The 22,454-nt window shown below is 37.1% G+C and overlaps 1 protein-coding gene across 11 annotated transcripts in view; it reads right to left on the bottom strand.

Annotated features, from left to right (window-relative positions):
* Baz2b (bromodomain adjacent to zinc finger domain 2B) overlaps positions 1-22,454 on the bottom strand; it is a 215,705-nt gene that overhangs the window by 150,502 nt on the left and 42,749 nt on the right. For 10 of the 11 annotated variants that reach the window (XM_027420349.1, XM_027420355.1, XM_027420354.1 and 7 more), the window contains exon 2: positions 15,091-15,133. The exons of the other annotated variant lie outside the window; for it this stretch is intronic. The gene's annotated coding sequence lies outside the window, so the exon portion shown is untranslated. The remainder of the gene's footprint in view (positions 1-15,090; positions 15,134-22,454) is intronic. 11 annotated transcript variants of the gene reach the window in all.

Here is a 22,454-nt window from a genome sequence, read left to right as displayed (position 1 = left end):
CACTTGGTAAAACATATACAAACGCTCTAGGTTTGACCCATAACACCATATGAACTCTGAGGTGATACAAGCCTATAATCCCACTGGGGATAAAGAAGGAAGATCAGGAGTTCAAGGCCACCCTTAGTTACATGATGAGTTCAAGGCCAGCTTGGAATATATGAGACCCTGACTCAAAAATATTTATAAATAAATAAATATCCCCTGGTCCCTTTTTAAACAAATATGCCATAATATTTGGTCATTAATATCTTACAAAAGGACATACATTCTGATTTAAAATTTTAGTCTATTATGTATTTATTTTGAGACATGTTTCACTAAATAACCTAGGCTGGTTTTGAAGTCAGAAGCTTCTTGCCTAGGTTCTCAAAGGCTGAGATAACAAGTATGTACAACCACATCAGGCTTAAACCATTGCTCTTATCTGAAAAGTTAAGTATTCTCTACAAAATAAGGGAAGAATTAGTCTGTTGACATGCAAACTATTATGGGAAATACAAAAGAGTTTAAAACAAAGTTCTTGGTCTCAAGCTACGCAAATAATAAATTCTCTCTTGAAAAGGTATCTAAAATGACAAGGTACTTTACAGTGAGAGGAAGTCAAAGACAAAAGAAAGCACTCTGGAGTTGTGATTAGAAGAGCTGCATCTGTTTAGAGTTATGATGCAGGAAAGGCACTTATTCACCAGAAAGTAAAGCCAGTGGAAGAGATGACGTCTACAGCCTTCCATGATAAGAGAACACCAAGTGTCCAGTCGTCAAATGATAAAGAAGCCACTCGACACAAGGTTTTGCAATTCACACTCCCTTTTGGCCAGAACCCAGAAGGAAATGAAATCTGAGTTGGGTATTCCAGGATGTGCAGCATTTGACTACACATAGAGGTGGGAAAAGATTTTTCCAAAAAATGAGAATAGTATAAATAAATGTGAGAAAAAAGAAATCATGACTTCAGATATGTTAATGTGGCAATGCTATCCACAGTGTGAGAAGAGAAGACATGGTCTTGGTCTTAGAAACAGAAAGTGCTAAGTGAACAGAGCTGTCTCAGCATGAGCTGGAGATAGCTGTGGTGGAGAAGGAAGGAAAACAAAGGACTTAGGTGACTTTGGGGCTACATCACAAATCATTTTAAGGTTTGACTGCCTGGAGTCAGAAGAGAGTAATCCAGAGATGCCAAGATATCCTATCTGATGTGGAAATTAGTGACTTTAATCATAAAAGCATAACTAAAATAGAATTTCTGTTCTATTTTAAACTGTTTAAACTGTTTTGTTCTATTTTAAATTGTTTAAAAACAATATGAGAGGGGGAGGAGGAGAAGGAGAGAGAGAGAGAGAAAGAGAGAGAGAGAGGGAGAGAGAGAGAGAGAGAGAGAGAGAGAGAGAGAGACACCAAAAAAGAATAAAGTCACCTAATATTCAGAAAAGAATACTAAATACAGGATTAAGGAACTAATGTCACAGTCTGTGCCATACTGCTGTCACACAGTGTCACTCGTAGGTTTCTTTTCTCCAAAGTGAGGACACTGGATTTAACAATGCATTTTAAGACCTTTCAGCTTTATGCGTAATACGTTGCCTTCCTTCCCTAAAGATTAACAGTTATGGAGGCGTGGTCCATCTTTTAAAGACCTTAATTCTGACAGACTTAAGACTTAAGAAAAAAACACTATATCAAACAAAACAAAGGAAAACTAAGAGTCACTTTTCTCCAACAGGTACACAAAGTTACACAACTACCCAAACACTAAAGGCCAAGTCAGCACTTTAAAAATGACCCCTGCACTGCTGCTCTCTAAGTCATGAACAGACACTTTCTACATACCCCTTGATAGGAAAAAGGTGTAAATGCATGGCTATACTCACTGCCATTGCCCAGCAATAAGAATATCACCAGGCTGGGAAGAGATCACAATTCAAAATGCAAGTACCATCTCTACTGAATGCATGTTACTTTTGCAATATCTTAAAAGACTGTGAAGGAACCATGCTAGGTCCAGGACTGTCTACCACACAGAGACATATGGTTTTCTGCCCTTAGCTTAGAAAAGCAATTCAGTTGTTCTATATATAAAGTTATATATATATGGAAATTTATGAAATTCAGAAATCATAAGCTCTTTCAAATACAGGTTACAATATCAGCATCCTTGGTTTAAACAACGTTAATTCTTCCTACTCTGTTTCAAAAAGCACACACATGTGCACATACATGTGGGGGCCCAAGGTAGATAGATCCTTGGTGGTTCCTAGTTGAGGCAGGGTCTTTCATTAGAAACCAAAGCACCCTCATTTGGCTGGTTTTGTTAGGCAATTTGTTCTGAGATCCTGTTTCCACCTTTCCAGGGTGAAGCTATAAGTAAGTAACCACACCCACCTAGCATTTACATGGCATATTCTAGGGATCTGAGCTATAGTTCTCATGCTTGAGCACTTAACTGCTGAGCCATCAACTCATCCCTTCATCCATCTTTTCATGTTCATAAGACATATTACATATACTTTTCTCATGGTATATAGCAAACTTATAACAAACATTTTATGTCTCTTTTTCCACTAGACTATAAACTTTGACAGAATAGAATACTGTATTATCTACTTTTATAAGTTTAGCAAGCTAAAAAGAATACAATATTTATTAAATCATGATGACTGAACTTTCTTAAATAAGCTACAAAAATCATAAAATATTGACAAAAATAGAAATTCATACAAAGCCTGAGGATTTATAATAATGACTTAATGTCACTAGTGAATTAAACATAATTGCTTCCTTTAAAATATCAAATATGAAAAATGTTGAGTATAAAAACAATCTCATTAAACATTAACCAGGGAGGTGAGTACAAATCTAATGAAAGGAATCCTTCCAATGGCTTTACTGCACATGTGAAGGATATGGCACTAGGGACTGAACCTAAGACTAACTGCCAGGTCAATGCTCTACCCACGCTCTGACAGATCTTCCACCTCTATTCTCCCTGCTTACAGCATCCCCACCTTATTGTTGATGCAGCCCCTGTTCCCTCCAGTCTTCATGTGTCTGGACCCTCATGGGAATTCACTTCTCAACATAGTAACACGTCACCAAGGGGGCCACTCCTAACTTTTAGGTGTATACTGCCCTAGGTTCAACTCCATCCCCAGTAAGCAGGACCACCTTTCCTTCCCTCATCTTTGAAGTATTTATCAATATTTGTTCTTCTCTTCTCCCACACTCCAAACGTAATGACAAAAGAACTCTGTCTTATTGATTCCCCAACATGTGGACAAGGAAAACACAGACCAATACTTTGTAAATAGTTGTACAATGAAAAACATGCATGAATGAATGACTGAATGTGAACACACAGAGAGTCTTCATTAAATTAATGAAGGCTCATAATTTTTACCTGGGAAGTATTTGAGAGCAATCAATTTTCCATTGGCATCTAGCTTTATATCTTTTCCATTAGTATTTATAGTATAACTGAGCTCCACAAAGAGAAAGCTAAATAAAAGAGAGATTAGTAGAGAATAAACTGGTTTATTTATGTGACTCAAAATTACCTCAGGAGCCACTGTGTGTCTTACTCTGCTTCTTCTGATCAACAGAATTGGTCAATTATGAATAAGTGTATTTGGTTCATGGTTCTGGAGGCTGGAAGTACAAGAAGAGTCCTTCCGTTTTGCTTTTTGTTGCAACATCACATGGAAGAAAGCAATACATACATACGTACATACATACATACATACATGGGAGACAGAGTTTCATGAGTATGGGGAGGGGAGAGATCAAAATTTCCCCACCTACTGTTACTATCATAGTCAAGGCCTTTAATTCGGGAGGGTGGTGCCCTATAACCTAATCCCCTCTTAAAGTCTGCACATTTTAACATTATCACAGTGGCAACTAATCTATACGATAACCCTTGGAGGAGACCGTTAAACCATAACAAATTAGCTTACTTATAATTCTCTTCTGTAACACTCTTAAATACCTAGAATATATTTAATAATATAAAGTAACAATTCAATTTGACAAACTTCAGAAGGGTTACAGCCAAGGTTTACACTCATAATTTTTAATCAGAGACAATGATGTTTCTCCTATAATGTACTGAAATGTAAAACTAATTTGTGTTTAGAAAGGCTTTAGTATAAGTGTTAGGAAAAGCAAGAATAATTCTCAGTTTAAAAAACAAAAAACAAGCAAATAAACAGAACAGTGGGGAAGTTATACTAAATAGGAGTAAGTTTTTGTTTTGTTTTCAGGAAACTATCTTAGGAATGGTATTGGGTTCAATGTTCTGTCACCTCTATTAGAAAATTCTCTTTTATGAGAAATGTTATAAAAATAAAACTACTTTTGCCTATGGAAAGGCCTGGATGACAACACATCAATTTGCAAGGTTTAATGAATAAGGCCACTGTTGAGACCTATTGCTCACAGAAAGTTGACTCCTTTTAACATATGAATACTTGAGGTAAGGAAAATGATTCAGTGAGTAAAGTATTTGTGCAAACATAGGGTCTGAGTTCAGGTCCCCAGCACCTACATTAAAGCCAGCCACAGTAACTCACATCTGTAACCCCAATACTAGAGGGCAGCACAGAAACAGGTAGACCACAGTGGGAACTTGTCCCATCTCACTGACAAGCAAGTCCAGCTCAGATGTGGTCTCAAGTTTCACTAGTAGAGAAACTAAAGTGGAGAATGATAGAAAAAGGAACCTGATGTCAACCTCTGTACTCTACAAATAAAGACAGGCACACCAGCATGTACATTTCACATATATGCATATGCTGCACAAGAGTATGACTGCTCATTTGTTGCAGAGGTTCTTTCCCACTCCCCTTGAGCCCCAAATGAACACACAGACACTATATTAATAGTTATAAAACTGTTGGTCAGTTGCTTGGGCTTCTTATTGGCTAGCTCTGTCTTAATTATTAACCCATTTCTATTAATCTATGTATTTCCACTTGGTCTTAGCTTACCAGAGAATGCCTAGCACCTCCTCTCTTCCCTGGGCTATACATGGCAGGCTCCATTTGCCTACCTCGTCTCCTAGTCCCACTTATCTTCCTGCCTCATTGGCCAGACAGTGTTCATTAACCAATAACAGGAACATATATACAGAAGGCTATCCCTCATCACTCATTGATATTAGTTACCCAGTGAAATACAAAATAAGGCCAGTGTTACTTCCATGCCTATCAATAACCTTCACTCTGTAATCTATGATAGGGTAGTGATTTTAACTTTCAAGTATCACTATGGAAGAAATACATTTAGTTATCGCATAGATAACTACTTCTGTAATTAAATTATTTTATTTTATTTTATTTTATTTTATTTTATGCACATGGTGTCTTGCCTGCATATGTATCTATGGACCATGTGCCTTCTTCGTGCCTGAAGAGGCCAGAAGAAAACATCATGTCTTCTGGAACTGAGGTTACAGATGGCTGTGAGCTGCCATGTGGGTGATGGGAATGAAACCCAGGTCCTCTGGAAGAGCAGCCATGCTCTTAACTTCTGAGCCATCTCTCCAGTCCCAGATAATAAATTTTTGGGAAAGTAAACTGAAAGGAGCAGGGCATGATAGCACATGCCTATAATCCCAGCATTCAGAAGGCTGAGAAACAAAGATCGTAAGTTTGGAGCCATCCTGGGCTATGTCTCAAAAAAAGGAAAAATATCTTGAAAGATTCCCCATTTTATATATCACTTAAGAACATCCATGATTCATGGGAAGAATTCAAAATATCAGCAATTCCAAGAGTTTGGAAGAAGTTGATTACAGCTGTCAGGGGTGACTTTAAGTTTTTGCTATTTCAATGAGGGAAACAAATACAGGTGTCTGGTGGAACTGGCAAAGGAGTTTTAAGTAGAACATGAAAACGTGACTCAAATGCTACAGTACTACCATAAAATGTGATGAGCTGTTTCTAATGCATGAGCAAATAATAGAAAGTGAGATTGAATCCCCTCCTGGTAAAGGTATTACTGACAGTGCTAAAATGTCAAGGAAGATACAGAATATATGACATAAACTTAATGATAAAGCAGTGCAGGGTTTAGACAACTATAATTTTCAAAGTTCTACTTTGGGTAAAATGCCATCAAACAGCACCAGATGTTACAAAGAAATCTGTTTCGAATTTATTACCTTAGTTCAAGAAGCTGCCACAGACAACTTCTGTAGCCAGTCAGGACCAATTAGATTTTGTCAGGGTAAGACCCTCTAATAAAAGGAAGGTAAGAATGGCTGAAGCTTGGGCGATGGCATTTAAAAAAAAAAAAATGAAGTACTAGCTGGCACACACCTTTAATCCCTACACTCAGGGAAGCAGAGGCAGATGGATCTCTGAGTTCCAGGCCAGCCTGGTTTACAGAAACAAGTTCTAGGATAGCCAGAGCTACACAGAGAAACCTTGTCTCCTCTCCCCACCCCCATGGCCCAAAAAAGAAGAGTTACAAAGTACTTTTAAGTAAAACATTTATATTTTTTTTGCTACAGCTAATGCTACTAATATAACTAACAGATCACATAATGATGTAAATATGACTTACAAGCACTAAAAAATGCCAAAAAGTTGGGTTACTTACTTTATTATAATATTTGCTTTACTAGGGTGGTCTGAAACAAAACCTGTGCATCACAAAAAAGATGAATTTATCTCAACTTAACTGAAAACAGCAAACTACTCATGAGCAAAATCCTGCCAGATGTTTAACTCGACACTCACCTAGCATGTGCAAAGCCCGAGTTCCAACTCTACAACAATGCACATCTTCTCTCCTTCCCTTCTTCCCCTTCCCCATCTTTCTCTCTTCTCTATATTTACATGTGATAGATTATCAGCACACTAAGAAAGCATAGGGTCTATAAATTCTCTCTACATCATACTTAGCACGGGTCACTTATTCATCTATGTCTTCACTAGGTTGGAAAGGATCTACAATTAATACAGGAAACAGCTGAACACCCACAGCATCTAAGAGTTCTATAATAATGTTACAAAACTTTAGTTGTACACAAACCCCTTTTACAGAAAGAAAAAAACAAAAACAAAAACAGAAAACAAAACCTGAAATGGCCTATACCAACTTAATTAGATTCTTACAATCAAGAAATGTAGAAAGGTAGAAAGGTAAAACTGGATGGGGTGAAATCTTAATTTGGGGCCAGGATCTTATCCAAATATAATATCAAACCAATCAATGATTATGTTCATAAAAGCTAGGAAACTAGATTCAATTTGGTATCACGTGATGGCTTTATAAAAATAAATCATTACACTCATTATAAATAGGCAACTTAAGAGAGAAAGGCTTATTTAGTCCACATTTCCAGAATCCAGTGTACAGAAGAACACTGCTGTGAGAAACAACAAATACTAGAAAGAAATATGATGGAGAGATCAGTTCTAACTATGGGAACAATGAAATTTGAAATAAACTATACAGTATTAATGCCACTTGTATGTTTTCTAATTTTTCCTTCCACAAAACTAACACAGAAAATACGAAGCTATTGGAGAAAACACATGCACACACACACACACACACACACACTCCACACACACACACCTACACACACAGGAATATTTGATAAGAGCAATGAAGAAACAAAAATTATGAATTTTCTTATCAAAAGTTTAGGGGGCTTTTGAACATTAAAAAATAGGGAACATAACTGCAATCATTAGATGTAGTGCTGTTTGTGGACTGCAAGGTTTAAACATACTGTCTTACATGCCATGTAAATACACCTTTGGATGTGATTTTTTAAAGAAACATCAACAATATTTGTGTTAGACTTTTTTTAAACATCCATACCATGCTTAGATGATGACTATGCAATAAAGTTTTTCTCCATTTTTATCAAAATGCTTTCTTTACTACAGATTATTCTTGTTTATAGGGAAAGAACAAAAATGTGAAATACCAAAATCCCATATCTCAGTATGTAACACTGATTTTCTTGCTACATTATTCTGATATACTTTCCTGTTCTCCATCTGTCTATACAGATACATCATGTAGAACAAGTGCATCTTGGTGTCCTACAAAATATTAGAGAAGACAATAATATGCTAACCAAATAAAATTCCATGCAGCCTTAATTTAAAAATATCTGTGTGACTTAGGTGTTTGCCTCTGCACTATAAAAACAAAAACAAAAACAAATGTTTTTCTTCTACATTCTCTAATATGATTATTCTTGATCTTTTAATTTTTTTCTTTTCTGGGCAGGCATATAAATAAGAAAGTATCCATAAATCAACAAATATTTTAACTTTATACACTTTCACTTGTTCAAAAGATGACAGATGTGGTGGTATACACTTGCAATATCAGCTTTTGGAAAGCATGGCAAGAGGACCATGGATTTGAGCTGAGCCTCGACTACTTAGAGAGATCCTATTTTTAAAACAATCAAGGGCATAACTTGAGTCTGTGAAACACAGTATCATTTATACCTGCAATTGGTAAACTTCAGAATACCAGATGTATTGTCCATCTCCTTTAACTGTAAAATGATAAAGTAGTGCAAAATTTTAGAAGACGCAGCATTGGTGAATGGGAAGTTTCTCCTATTCAAATACACATTTAAGAACAGCAATGGAGGGCTGGAGAGATGGCTCAGAGGTTAAGAGCACTGACTGCTCTTCCAGAGGTCCTGAGTTCAATTCCCAGCAACCACATGGTGGCTCACAACCATCCATTATGAGACCAAATGCCCTCTTCTGGTGCGCATCTATATATGGAAGCAGAATGTTGTATACATAAGATCTTTTTCAAAATATTCAGATTTTAGATTTCAAAATGTCTAAGATATTTTACAGCTACTATATATTATACACTGCCTTATACTTTATTTAGCTTTATTTTATATTATTGACATTTTAAGAATGTTAGATTATTGATTTACATAAAAACTGAAATTCCTGTGTAGACTTTACTTACTCTATTTTTGGTGTTAAGGGGGGGGGGATAGTTATTAGATAACTGTTATGGAAATGGTTGATTACAGACATTTTAACAACCACTAAAATACTGGGAACATTCCAACTTATTCATTTGTAAAGTGTAATACTATGTCATCTAGATTGTTAAAGGTTCAAATAGGATAAGCCTTGATGCACACATTGATATATTTACTTAAAATACTTAACAGAAAAACAGTAAGTAATACTAAAATTGTCAATAACTAGACACCGATCTCCTTCCTGACAATTTTTATCTTTCTCACTAATACAAACTTTATATTTCATTAATACTGGAATAAAATACCTGCATCTGTAAATCTCAACTTCTCTCTATGCATGCATACTAAGTACTAGCACTGAGCTACATGCATAGCTCTTTTTCTTTTTTCTTTTGAGATAGGTCACAAAACTTGGAGACTGGCCTTGAACTTAAGACCCTCATAGCCTCAGCCTCCAAGGTAGCTGGGATTACAGACTAAACCTCCAGGAATGGCTTGATTCTCTCTTAAAGAAAGTGACCCGTTATCATTTATCCAATATCCTAAAACTAAAACCACCAAAAATAACAGCAGAATTCAAATAAGTGAAAAACAAGCAAATCAGCCCTATAACATTTTTTTGCAATGGTATAATTTATTTTTCTAAAAACTATCTTAGTGTTGCTCAATGGTGGCAGCACACACCTTTAATCCCAGCACTTGGAAGGCAGAGGCAGGTGGACTTCTTTGTTCGAGGCCAGTCTGGTCTACAAAGTGAGTTCCATGACAGTCAGGGCTGCTACACAGACAAACCCTGTCTTGAAAAAACAATTAAAAAACAAACAAACAACAAACTAACTTAGTGTAATCAAAGCTAATTTAAGACATGAATGGTAACACAAAGCCAGTAGTTAATGCAACACAGAAATTTAACTCTGTCACAGATTTAAAAAGAAGTGAAGATGTGAAAAGCCAGAACAAGCCAGGTGGCATCATGAAGGTTTGGAGACTTTGTTTTTGTTTCCTCTTCTCAGTACATGGCTTCCAGCTAGGGTTCAGTTACCACAGCTACATTTCAACAAGAAAGGAGAAAGGAGGAAGAGGCTGTGCCCACCTCTTCCTGTGGGATGATTTCTACTCGGTTGGGCAGTGGAGTCTATCACCCCAGCTCTCAGACATAGGAGGACCAGGCCTTCCATGGTGAGTTCCAGGCCAACTAAAGCCACACACAGAGACTCCTCCTGTCTAAAACAGAAACATAACAGGACACACTATTGCTACTTACTCATTACATTTAGCTGCAAGGAGAATGGATATTTCTTATTCCAGGTAGTGGTGTGCTATGGCCATAAATTAGAAAGGCAAAAGTATCAGGAAATTTATCAGTTATTGCTATATCTGATCATGTTTTATCTGGGGACAAATACCTAACTAAAATTAAAATTTACAACCTAACACTGACATTTCTAATCATGGGAACACTATAAAATTCTATTATTCTAAATATCAATTATGATGTTAACTATTCTACAAAACTGAAGTAATATAATAATCAAAAAATAATTTTAATCAGAATAGGAATGAGTACTTTAGTTGTTTATATCAGATTAAGCATATAGCAAAATATTAAATAGGATTATTTTAAAATGCAAGTAACGGTATAGTAATAGCCACTGTAATAAAATTCAGTGCACACAAAATTGGATGTAAATAAAAATGTATACATTTGGGGGATATGAGAAGAAATAGAACTACTCTGAACCAGTGAGATGGCACAATAGGTAAAGGTGCTACCACCAAGCAGGATGACCTGAGTTCCATCCCTGGAACCCACATGATAGGAGAGAACTGACTCTTGCATGTTGTCCACTAGCGGCTTCCTTATGCTCCCTGTAACATGACCTCCACCTCCTGCACAAGACCACACACACACACACACACACACACACACACAGAGAGAGAGAGAGAGAGAGAGATAGAGAGAGAGAGAGAGAGAGAGAGAGAGAGAGAGAGAGAGAGAGAAACTATTTTGGCATTATTCTATTATACTTTGTATAGATGCTATGCAGTGATTTTTAATCAAAAAGGGATAATCATAAAACAATAATAAAAATTATAGCACAACAAAACTAGATAGTAGATATCTTGGGCAAGTAATTTTGCAGATAAGAGTCAAAAGAAATTATATGTGTTGTCCGTTGTGTGAGATCTAAGTCATATTCCTAGAGAAGGGAAACCTAGATCTTTAATAATTAGCACAGACTGAAACTAATATAAACCACAGTGGGAAAACATAAGCATTTTCTGGCCCAAGTCCATGTTCCTAAAATACAGGCCACACTACCTTCCCTCAAACTCTATCCATATTACAGTGTCCAGAACTATCTAAAGTTCATTCTGGTCTTTTAAGAGGTTAGCATTCCAGCCAAGTATAACTGCCTTCTCCCAAATAAAAGGACATTACATCAATAATTCTAATTGAATTCCTCTTGGCTAGAAATCAAAGAATTTGGAAAGTTGAGGTGTGTGTAATTGCGATAATTGTACATGTATCCATATCAGAATGTAGAAATCTGCAGGCTGGAGAGATAAAACTAGTTGGTAAAGAGCTTGCCACTCAATCATGAAGACTCAAGCTCAAATCCCAGAGCCGCCATGTAAAAAGGTGGATGTGATAGACACACTTGTAATCCAGTACTGAGGAAGCAGGACTCAATGTCTAGCCAGCCTAAACTACCAAAGAGCCTCAGGTCCCAGGGACAGGGACTCAAAAAGGAAAGTGAATGGCTCCTGAGGAATGACACCAAGGTTGGCCTAAGGCTTCTACACATGAACCTGAACACACATGTGCACACACACATACAGGAACATGCACAAACACACGAAGAAGGTAGCAATCTATGGAAACATACATCAAAGGGCTACAATGAATAGCATAAATTTTGATATGGAGGTTTTTATACTTGATGTCATGATTCTTATCTATCTATAAAGGACCAAGCAAAGTTAACACAAGTAACAGGCAAGAAAGATATGACATTCTATTTAAATATTAGCCCAATCCTTTCAAATACATGCAATGCATCACTTCATAGGAATAAAGTTGCAAAATGGCACACAGTGACTGCATTCTACATGGACCTAAAACCTATCGTCCTTCCTATTCACCTTGTACCATAATGTTCAAATGCATATGCTAAAATCCTCATTTCAATTCTAATATAGGCAAAATTTAAGATACTAAGTATTTTAACACTTTCAGTATGTTTATGACTACCAACACTGAGTATAGTAGAAAGGTTTATGTACTTAAAATCAATCCAAAATATAAGAGTCAATGATCAGTGACAAAGTACTAACAAGAATTAAGTGTTACTAAACTATTAGAGAGAATCACTTTCACTTAGGATGATTAGAGAATACATCAGAGAGATGACTGAATATAGACAGAGCATTAAAAGGGAGAGCAGCTTTCATCACAGTAATGCTTTTAAAGCTTGAAAAGATAGAAGAATATTCTATATAAAAATAATGGTATAAGAATGGCATAAAAATATTTAATGTAACATGTAGTTTATACTGAGTACAATATAAAGCCTTTATTCTTGACTATTATAATGTATACAGGAGCCAATTAGGACATCAAATTAGAGTATGGGTCTGAACTAGTAAAAAACAGGAAGTCACCAAATGTCTAATAGGCAAATCTTTTAATAAGACTAAACTGAGGATCATGTACAAGTTTTGATGGAATTGACAATGCCCAATCCCCCAAAAGCTCAGTGAAACAGTTTTGTTGTCTGTGTGGACTGTGGTATAGAGGGAAAGAATATTAATTGTAATTCTCGCTTTTTTTTAATTGCTAAAATGTTTTAAATTAAAATATATTTATATATTATAGAAAATAGGAATGTTGCCTATTATTTTAGCTCTTAAATAGCTAAAGCCTACAACTTTAATAACTATGTCATCTCATGATACCAGTTTATGGATCTCTGACTAGGCCCTTGGCTTCCCACTGTCTTGGAATAAATCAGCCTTTTCCTAACAGTACTGTACCTCAGGCCCAGGCTTGGCAGCTATGGTAGTTTGAATGTAATTGGCCCTCATAATCTCATAGTGAGTGGCACTATTAGGAGGTGTGGCTTTCTTGGAGGAAGCGTGTCACTGTGGAGGTTTCCTATGCTCAGGATACTGCTGAGTATCTCAGTTGACTTCCTGTTGCCCACAAGATGTAGGACACTCAGCTATTCCTCCAGTAACTCTGCCTGCACACGGGCATGCTCCCTACCTGATGATAAAGGAACCTCTGAACTGTAAGCAGCCACTTCAATTGAATATTTCCCTTATAAGAGTTGCCATGCTCATGGTGTCTTCACAGCAATAGAAACCCTAACTAAGACAGGGGTAAACTACCCTTTCACTAGCACTCCCCATGAATCAGGGTTGATATCCATTCTCCTCTCCTGACTGGAGGGTGTGAAGAAAGGCTCACAACCCTGCCATCATCAGAAAGTACATTTCTCACTGCAGTTACTTAACCGCAAAGGAATATTTCTTGTCTTTATTTAATATCTAACACTGAACATTGCCTTGCTGTGAAATTCTCGGATTTAAAATAACTGCATTTAGCTACTTGATAATTTTAACTTGATTATAAGCAGGACAAGCTACACAGAATGTTTTAGTATGTTGTAGTAAAATACTCTCTTACATCAATAAAGTTCTGATTATTAAAAAAAAAAAAAAAGAAACAAACAAAACAAGCAAACAAACCTGAAGACATAACTCAGGGATACAGCACTTGCCTAATATGTCTGGCCAGGATTTGATCCTTACCACAACAAAGAATGAAAACCAAGGGAGGAAAGGAAAGAAAGAGGAAGAGAAAGGGGAAGGGAGAAGGGGCAGGGGTGTGTTAAACAGAAAGTAAAACAGCTCCCTATGCCTCAGTGAAACAAAACAATCATAAAACTTTTTCAAGATACAATAAAAATTCTCTAGCCAGTACAAAACAGCAAATTTAAAACAATTTCCAGAAGAAATTCTGAACATTACTACACAGATCATCTACACATGGCTTTGCCTTATACATAACTGTAATTAATGCCTCTTCACTACTGTTTCTATGCTTGGTTAATAATTAAAGCATACTTAAAGTAGCCACAATCAATAAAAATTTACTCAAAGCTCATTCCTTCATTACTTATGAAAATACCTTTTTTTGGCTGGGCGTTGGTGGTGAATGCCTTTAATCCCAGCACTCGGGAGGCAGAGGCAGGTGGATCTCTGTAAGTTTGAGGCCAGCCTGGTCTCCAGAGTGAGTGCCAGGATAGGCTCCAAAGCTACACAGAGAAACCCTGTCTCGAAAAACCAAAAAAAAAAAAAAAAAAGCCTTTTTAATGCTGGGAAAATTCATTACTACAATGTAGCCTTTCCTAGTTGAGAATCCTGTGCCAGGCCTGGGTCATGTCTCAGAATTCATGTTTTCCTATGTATAAGCCTGTGTTCAATATCAGCACCACAAATAAACCAAAAACCAACACTTGTGGAGCTAGGTGTCGCTAAGGGGCTATGTTTAGGCGACACATTTCCTTGACATAGAAATAAAACTAAACAGAAGAATTATTTTCTCTAAACACTGCCACGGGGGAGGTTGTGTAAGAGTATCTGGGTACCAATAAGACTGTAAGGAAGAAGTCTGAGAATTCTTTGAAGTTGCTAGGCTTTCATAACCAGTCCTTAATAATCCACAACTGTCTCAAGTAATTGTATTTTTCTAGTTTTTCCCTAATATGGAATAACCTTAAATCTTTTGCCACATTTTGGTAAAAAAACAAATGAAAAAAGATGACAGCATGATTCACAGTGAAATATGCATGCAAATAATTTTAGTTATAAATTTTCATTTTAAGTGACTTTAAAGTCCTTTAAGGCATTTTACAAGTGGTAAGTAACTAGAAATATGAAATGTGAGTCACTGAAAATGTAAACATTCAGTGAGCTGGCAGGAGCAGCCCATTGTTACAAATATCTCCCAGCTCATTCTTATTCTGTGGGGGTGGGGGGTGGCGGGGACGATGACAACAGTGTGCTTTGAAGCTGCACTGTCATTTGGGTCTTACTGTGATCAATGTGGTCAGTCTTGTGACATCACTGTTGACAAACCTGCAACAGGAAAACAGAATTAGCAATCAGCTGAATCTCACTTGAGTAAGTAATTTCAGAAACAATGTCTTTAGAACTTTGTCTTCATTCTACTCACATTAACCTAAAGTGAAGGAAAAATGAAACTGGCAAGACACAATAACTACAAAATGCCTGATGATTATTAGTATGGCAGTGTGGGCTTGTTCATAGTCAGCAACACTGCATACTTAAAAATAAACTATAGGACATTTGTTACAGGTCTTGTTTATTTTGAGATATTTACCAAGGAAAGAACTCTGTGTCTTAAATATATCACAATGAGGGACTGATTATACATACTTTCCCTTTGATTAACAGCCTTACCTACAGTCAAAATGTCATTTACTGAAAACAGAGAAATTGCTACACACTAATCCTTATCAAAGATAAGACATATCTTTGGGACAGATCCAGTGTAAGCTGTGAACCCAAGGGAACCGGTACACTAAGCCACTTCCTAAGCTATTAATGACTTACAGTTTATCCCTGAGAAATCTGACCTTCTAGAAACTTCTTCATTAACAAGGCTTTATTTAAGACATCTCTTAAATGCTTTAGTATTAAAAAAACAACACACTTCAGTGTTTTAAGGTTAATAGCTTTCTTGTGTTGTTTTAACAAATCCTCATAATAATCCCTTCAAAGAAGCAGAAGATGAGTAATCTTCATTACACAGTCACGAAGGAGCTTGCACCAGGATACGTGAACTGGTCCAACACAAGGGAGGTGCCCTTGTCCTTATACTCTCCACACAATTCATCCCACTCCTTCCTTCATCTGTCTTTAACATAAAACCTATCACTGCTATCCTACTAGTTCAAGATACTGCTCAACAGCCAACAGATGGCTTAGGAGGTAAAGATACTTGCTGCCAAGCCCGAGGACCCCAGTTCAATAGCCAGGAGCCACACGTTGGCAGGAGAAGACTCATGCATGTACTACTCTGATCTCTGACCTCTACCCTCACCTCATGCCATGACACAACATAGCATGCATGTGCTCCCCACCCCCATACATACACACAAACACATAAAACCAATAAATACAGGTTTAGAAGATATTGTTTACCTATATTATCACATAGAGTCTTCCTATTCCCATTCTTGATATCTCATATCACTGCCTCACTGAAAACGGAACAGTATCTTACTGTTTTTGATCAGGTTTTTTGTTTTGTTTTGAGTTGTAGTTGAAAGTGACACAGTGCCGCTTTCTTGATAGCTAAAGTGCTCTACCACTGAGCTGCACCTTTAGTCTTCCCAACCATGCCACAGATCTACCACTGCTTAGGAGAATTCTCACAATACTTCTCAGGCTTATGAGGCCTACGCTTGCCCTCCACTATGTCTCATGCCACTCTCTCTGCTGCACTCTAGTCACAATGATCATGATACACCCCCAAGCATAAGAAACCTCTCATTTCAAAACCTTGACACTTGCCAGTCCCTTGACCTGAAGGAATTGATCTCTGCAGCTTCAGATAAATGGATTCTCTCACTTCAGTCAGTTATTAAAATAAATGGGCTGGAGAGACAGCTCATCAGTTAAGACCACTGGCATAACTCTTCCAGAGGACGCAGGTTCAATTTTCCAGCACCTACAAGACAGCTCAAAACTACCCATAACTCCATTTTCAGGGAATGTGGCCTCTGTGGACATTAGGCATGCAGGCAAAACATTCGTGAAAACAAAATAAGAAAGAGCAGCAAAATAAAAAATGAATGCCACCTTGCTGTCCCACTATCCACTGTTAGCTTGTTCCTCGAGGGAAGATCACAGGAGCATTGCTTTGATACCTGGAACCCAGCAACTGTTCATTACACAGTTGTTAAATAAATGTGTGAACAAGCAGTTGTGGAGTTCTTAGCTCTATAGAGATACAAATGTAAATGAAAACACAAAATTACTACTGCCTACTTAAGCAAAATAAACTACAGCAACCCAATGAACTTTTGAAAAGTCACTGCAGGAAGCATTTATAATATTTAAATTTGCTGGGTGGTGGTGGTGCATACTTTTACACTCAGGATCTCTGTGAGTTCGAGGCCAGTCTGGTCTGCAGAGTTAGTTCTAGGACAGCCAGGGCTACAAACAGAAGCTGAAGAGATAGATAGATAGATAGATAGATAGATAGATAGATAGATAGATAGATAGATAATTTAAGGAAATAAATCAAGCAAAACAAGGTAGTGTGTGATGGAAAACTGGGAGTTGTGAATTACAGTAGGATATAAGAGTCTAGATAACTAAGATTTAAAATTTGCAGAAAGAACTGAAAATCCAAGATATATTTTTTGTTAAAAATTGGTGAGTTGGTGTGTATATGTATCACATGTGGATGGATATGCTAGTGTGTCATGTATGAGAGTGGATAGTGACAGTACATATCAGGAGATATGTATCACATTGTATCAGTCCCTTGCTTCCCACCTGTTTAAGGCAGCTGTGGACAAAACAATTTTTCAGGGGTTTTCCTACATCTACCTCCCATCTCATGGTAGGTGCTCTGGGATTATGGATGAATACTACAGCACCTGGCTTTATGTGGATTATGTGGCCCAGACCCTGGTCTTTATCTTTATAGAGCAAAAGCTTCATCCACTGAGCCATCTCCTTAGTGCCAGACACGAGAGGAATTCATATTAAATTAATAATGACAGCAAAGAGCATTCAAAGTTCTAAATTACACAATGAAATAAACACACATTGGGAGAGCAAGGTGACTTTTGTTTTGAATAGCCGGTAAGGTCCTGTTTCTATCATTCATTCAAGTGGAGATGTTTCCACAAGCAGGTAAATTTTAAAACAATAAATGACACCAAAAGTGTAAAACTTGGTGAGCAGGATGGTGGTGGCACACACCTTTAATCCCAGCATTTAGGAGGCAAACGCAGGCAGATCTCTGTGAGTTCAAGGCCAGCCTGGTCTACAGAGGGAGTGCCAGGACAAGTTCCAAAGCTACACAGAGAAATCCTGTCTCAAAAAACCAAAAAAAAAAATAAATTGGTGAGATGCTTCATAGCTTCCATTTCAATAAAGAAGCTCATTAAGTTGTCTAGACTTTGAGTCTGGTTAATTTTAGTATGTAGTATCTTTATTTCCTTGTAAATCTTTTTTACAATAAAGTTTATTTACAATTTTTTCTAGAGATTTATTTATTATGTATAGTGTTCTGTTTGCATGTGTGCCTCCATGCCAAAAGAGGGCACCAGATCTCATAACAGATGGTTGTGAGCCACCATGTGGTTGCTGGGAATTGAACTCAGGACACCTCTGGAAAAGCAGCTAGTGCTAACTTCTGAACCATTTCTCCAGCCCTTATTTTAAAATTTTAAAATAAAATAATCCAGGATTTGAAAATAAGTCGTATGAAATTATAGCTCAAATCAAGAGTGAAGATGTGTCACTAAGGTGACTAGAGAAAGGACAGAATATGAAGTGGAATTTGAGGGATTCTTGTAAATAAGGCTCATGAGAAACAAAGAAGGGGCGTCATAAGGCTTGCTGACTCAAACAGAAAAATGTGAAAGACTGCAAAGAGAAGTGAAGAACAATCTCTGGTGAGGAGAGTGGACTGAGGAGATTCAAATGATGTAGACAGGAGGCAGGAAGATGAGACTGAACACACTGCCCTCGAAACCACCTTATACCAACAAAGCAGATCAGAAGAGGCGCCACAGAGCAAACATCACTGTACTGTCTGTACCCAAAGGACTGCCCCCAAGGAACACCATGCCTTTCAAATAGAAAAGGTGACTACTAATTGGAATGAATTTCAGGTGTTTGTTTCCATACTGAACTAGGTGATAAATAAAACAAGCAGGTATTTGTCATTTCTCTCAGTACTTCCAGAGAGTTTTGTAGACATGGATATCTTCTTTTGTACTAATGGAAACAATATGCTCTCCCTTTAATCAATATAATAAGAGTAAGAATCAGTTCAAGAATAACTACACTTTCTACAAGACTGTAATTTTGAAGAGGTATTAAAACTTGTGTAAATAGAAGGAATATTTATAGCTGGATAAAAAGATAAAAGTAAATGCTCCACTTTTTGATTTTTAAAAACTTATGACTATTAAAATATACACTTTATTTAAAATATGTAGTTAAATATATATGCTTTACTAAAACACTAAGCTCACAGTATTATAAATAAGTTTAGTTATTCCTCCTTTGTCATACCATTTTTTACACATGACTTAACAGGTACTTGCATGGGGGAAAAAACTGAGCAGAATTGAATTGACTCCAATGAATAAAGTCAAATACTAAAACTTCTCATAAAAATCAAGTGGCTTTTATAAGCAATAGGTAACTCTTTAAAATCATGTTAAAACTAGCAAATGTATTCAAATTACACATATAAAAAGTAATGTGTGATTTTATGAAAATATAATTCAACTAATATATTGGTTATGTACCATTGCTCTACAAGTCACCATTATAGTAGACACAGAGATCCTTCAACTGTGCTTAGCCTCAGAAAATACATACCAATGTTCCCACCTACAGATATGAAAGAACAATTTTTAGTTATAACATAATGAGCATTTTTCAAGAAATTAGCATGTACTACTTTCATCTTTCCTCTTTTTGTTTGTTTGTTTTGTTTTCAGACAAGTTTTCTCTATATAACAGTCCTGACTGTCCTGGAACTCACTCTGTAGACCAGGCTGGCCTTGAACTCACAGAGATCTACCTTCCTCTGCCTCCTAAGTGCTAGATTAAAGGCATGCGCCACCACCAACCTACTCATTTTTTTACTCTTGCTCTGCCCCAAATCAGAAGGACTTTAAGGTTTTTTTGTTGTTGTTTTGTTTTGGGTTTTTTTTTTTTTTTTTTTTTTTAGAGAGAGAGAGAGAAAGAAAGAGAGATTTCAGATGCACCACAGCATATGTGTGGAAGTCAGAGAAAAATTTGGGGGCATCAGTTCTCTCCTTCTACCACATAGGATCTGGAGACTGAATTTAGTTCATTAGTTTTAGCAGCAAGCATGTTTACCCAGTGAACCATCTCATCTGCCCAGGACTTTCTTATGTAATCAGTTTTAGTATGCTATCTTAACTTGAACTTGACAATGTTCTGTAACCTTCCATATCTGCAAAGTAAGGATATGTATGTCTACTGAAAGGATTGAAAGAAATAAACCTACTTATTTTATTCACCAACCAGTTCAAAACAGAAATAAACACTGATCACACCTAGAGTCACTAAAAGCAATAGTTTCTGTTTATTTTTTTCCTGTGTTGTACACTCTTTTTAAGAGGTAGTTATATAATAAAGAAAACCATGGCTGAAAATACCTCTGAGGTAATATGTCTGCCTGACATGTATAGTCTGGGTTTGAATCCCAGAACTGATACAAATAATCGATTATTTCTGAATAATAATAAAAATAATGCATTTCTGAATCTATTAATAACATACCAACATCAAATTAAAATCACGCTTTTAAATATTTGCAGATTTATTTCTTCTAGGCACTGAGGGCAAGTCTCAGTATGTGCTCAATAAAAACAAGGCACTGAGCTCAAGCTCAAGAACTAATAAATTTCTCTATTTTTAATAAGGCAGAGAAGAAGCACTCTCAACTCTGTGGGGTAGAATTTACTCACTTCAGTAAAACAGTCCCAAATTTGGAGAAAAGGAATTATCTTTTTAAATTTTTATTTATTCTTATTCTATGTGTATGTGTAAGTACCTGCATGTGTGTATGTATGTATATGTACCATGAGCATGCCTGGTACCCCCTGAGGTCAGAACTGGACTCTGGGGCAGTTGTGAACCACCGCCGAGTGTTGGGAACTGAACCCAGATCCTCAAGAGCAGCAAGTACGCTTAAAATTTTGAGCCAAGTCTCCGGCCCCCACTTATCTTCAAACAATTATCAAGTTTACCTTTAGGGAAAAAAATAAAACATGTATTTTTGCCAAGAAATCAATAATGTAAAATAGCGGTTATAACGGGAAATATTCTTTGTTTTGGAGAACCAAGGCTTTCTGTTGCTGTTGGTTTTACTTTTAAGGACGGCGCCTCGCCATGTTGCCAAACTAGCAAAGGCTCAAGTGATCTTCCTAATTGCTGGGACTACAGAAGTATACCACCACACCCAGGTGAAGTGTGTTTTAAAATTCTTCAGGTTGCAACACTATTGCCTGCCACTTAAATTTCAATTTGCTTTACTGTATTCAGCTAGGTAAACTTGCTATAATTCTTTTACCTCTCTAAGCAATGCTAAGGTAAGGACTAAAATCTCAACAGAACACAGAAAGCAATAAGGTGATTTTTAATAACACTCTGAATAGTTTTGACCACTGGGAACCTCATTTACTAGAAATTACTTCCTGTTTCTGTATAATAGAAAAAAGGTCAGCAGCTTTAACAGCAAGGCAAAGTTGGAGCTTTGTTGTTAGTTTTGTGGGTTTTTTATTGTTAGAAACAGATTACCCTATATAACACTGGCTGGCCTGTAACGCAACTATCTTCTTGCCTCAGTCTTCTAAGAGCTGGGACTACAGCTTTCTGACACCCCCACTTCAGGCAGAGCTTTAACTTTAGCATGTGGGTAAGAAAACAAGCATAAAATAGTAAGAAGCTATTGGGGCTACAGAGTCAGTGGAAGTCAGTGGTAGGCTGACTTATGAGGTAGACAGCTAAGCATACATGAGACCACACATTCAATCCCAGCACCAAACATAAATAAAATAAAAATAGACTATTGTATAAAGCATTAACAGAAGCCATGTAAACAAAGAGGAATTCATGAAGCAAGCTGCACTCAGAATCAGAGGTTCTGAAGGCTCTATCATAGTGACAGGACCCAAGACAAAAGTGAAAGAAGACAAGAGATGCATGTACTTGATTGGATGACCTGGTCCAGCGTTAAGGTACTTAGTGTTAGGATGAAGTTTTAGGGGGATCTTGGGTGGGGGACCATGGTGTAGTCCATGGCAGGCGACCCTGACCTAGGCAGGGGACAAACACGCCAGGCAGACAGAGCTTAAGTGAGAAGTTTTATTAGAAAGGGAGGGAGAGGGAAGGAGAGAGAAAAGAGGTAAAGGACACAGAAAGAGGACAGAAGAGAAGAGGGACACAGGAAAAGTCCTGTCTGTCCTAGAGGAACAGTGGGAAGAGAGACTGGGAAGAGAGCTGGAAAAGAGCAGAAAGAAAGTGGGGAAAAGAGCTGGAAAGAGAACATAAACAGAGCGTAAGCGGGGCGCGGGGGGGGGGGGGGTCTGTCTTTTAAAGGGGTCTTTTGCATCTGTGGCAGACTAGTGCATTCTGCCAGGCGACAGAG

Source organism: Cricetulus griseus, chromosome 6, assembly GCF_003668045.3.
Source record: "Cricetulus griseus strain 17A/GY chromosome 6, alternate assembly CriGri-PICRH-1.0, whole genome shotgun sequence".
Taxonomy (NCBI): domain Eukaryota; kingdom Metazoa; phylum Chordata; class Mammalia; order Rodentia; family Cricetidae; genus Cricetulus; species Cricetulus griseus.
Note: the sequence above shows the minus strand (reverse complement) of the source record. Positions and strands in the feature narration are given on the sequence as shown.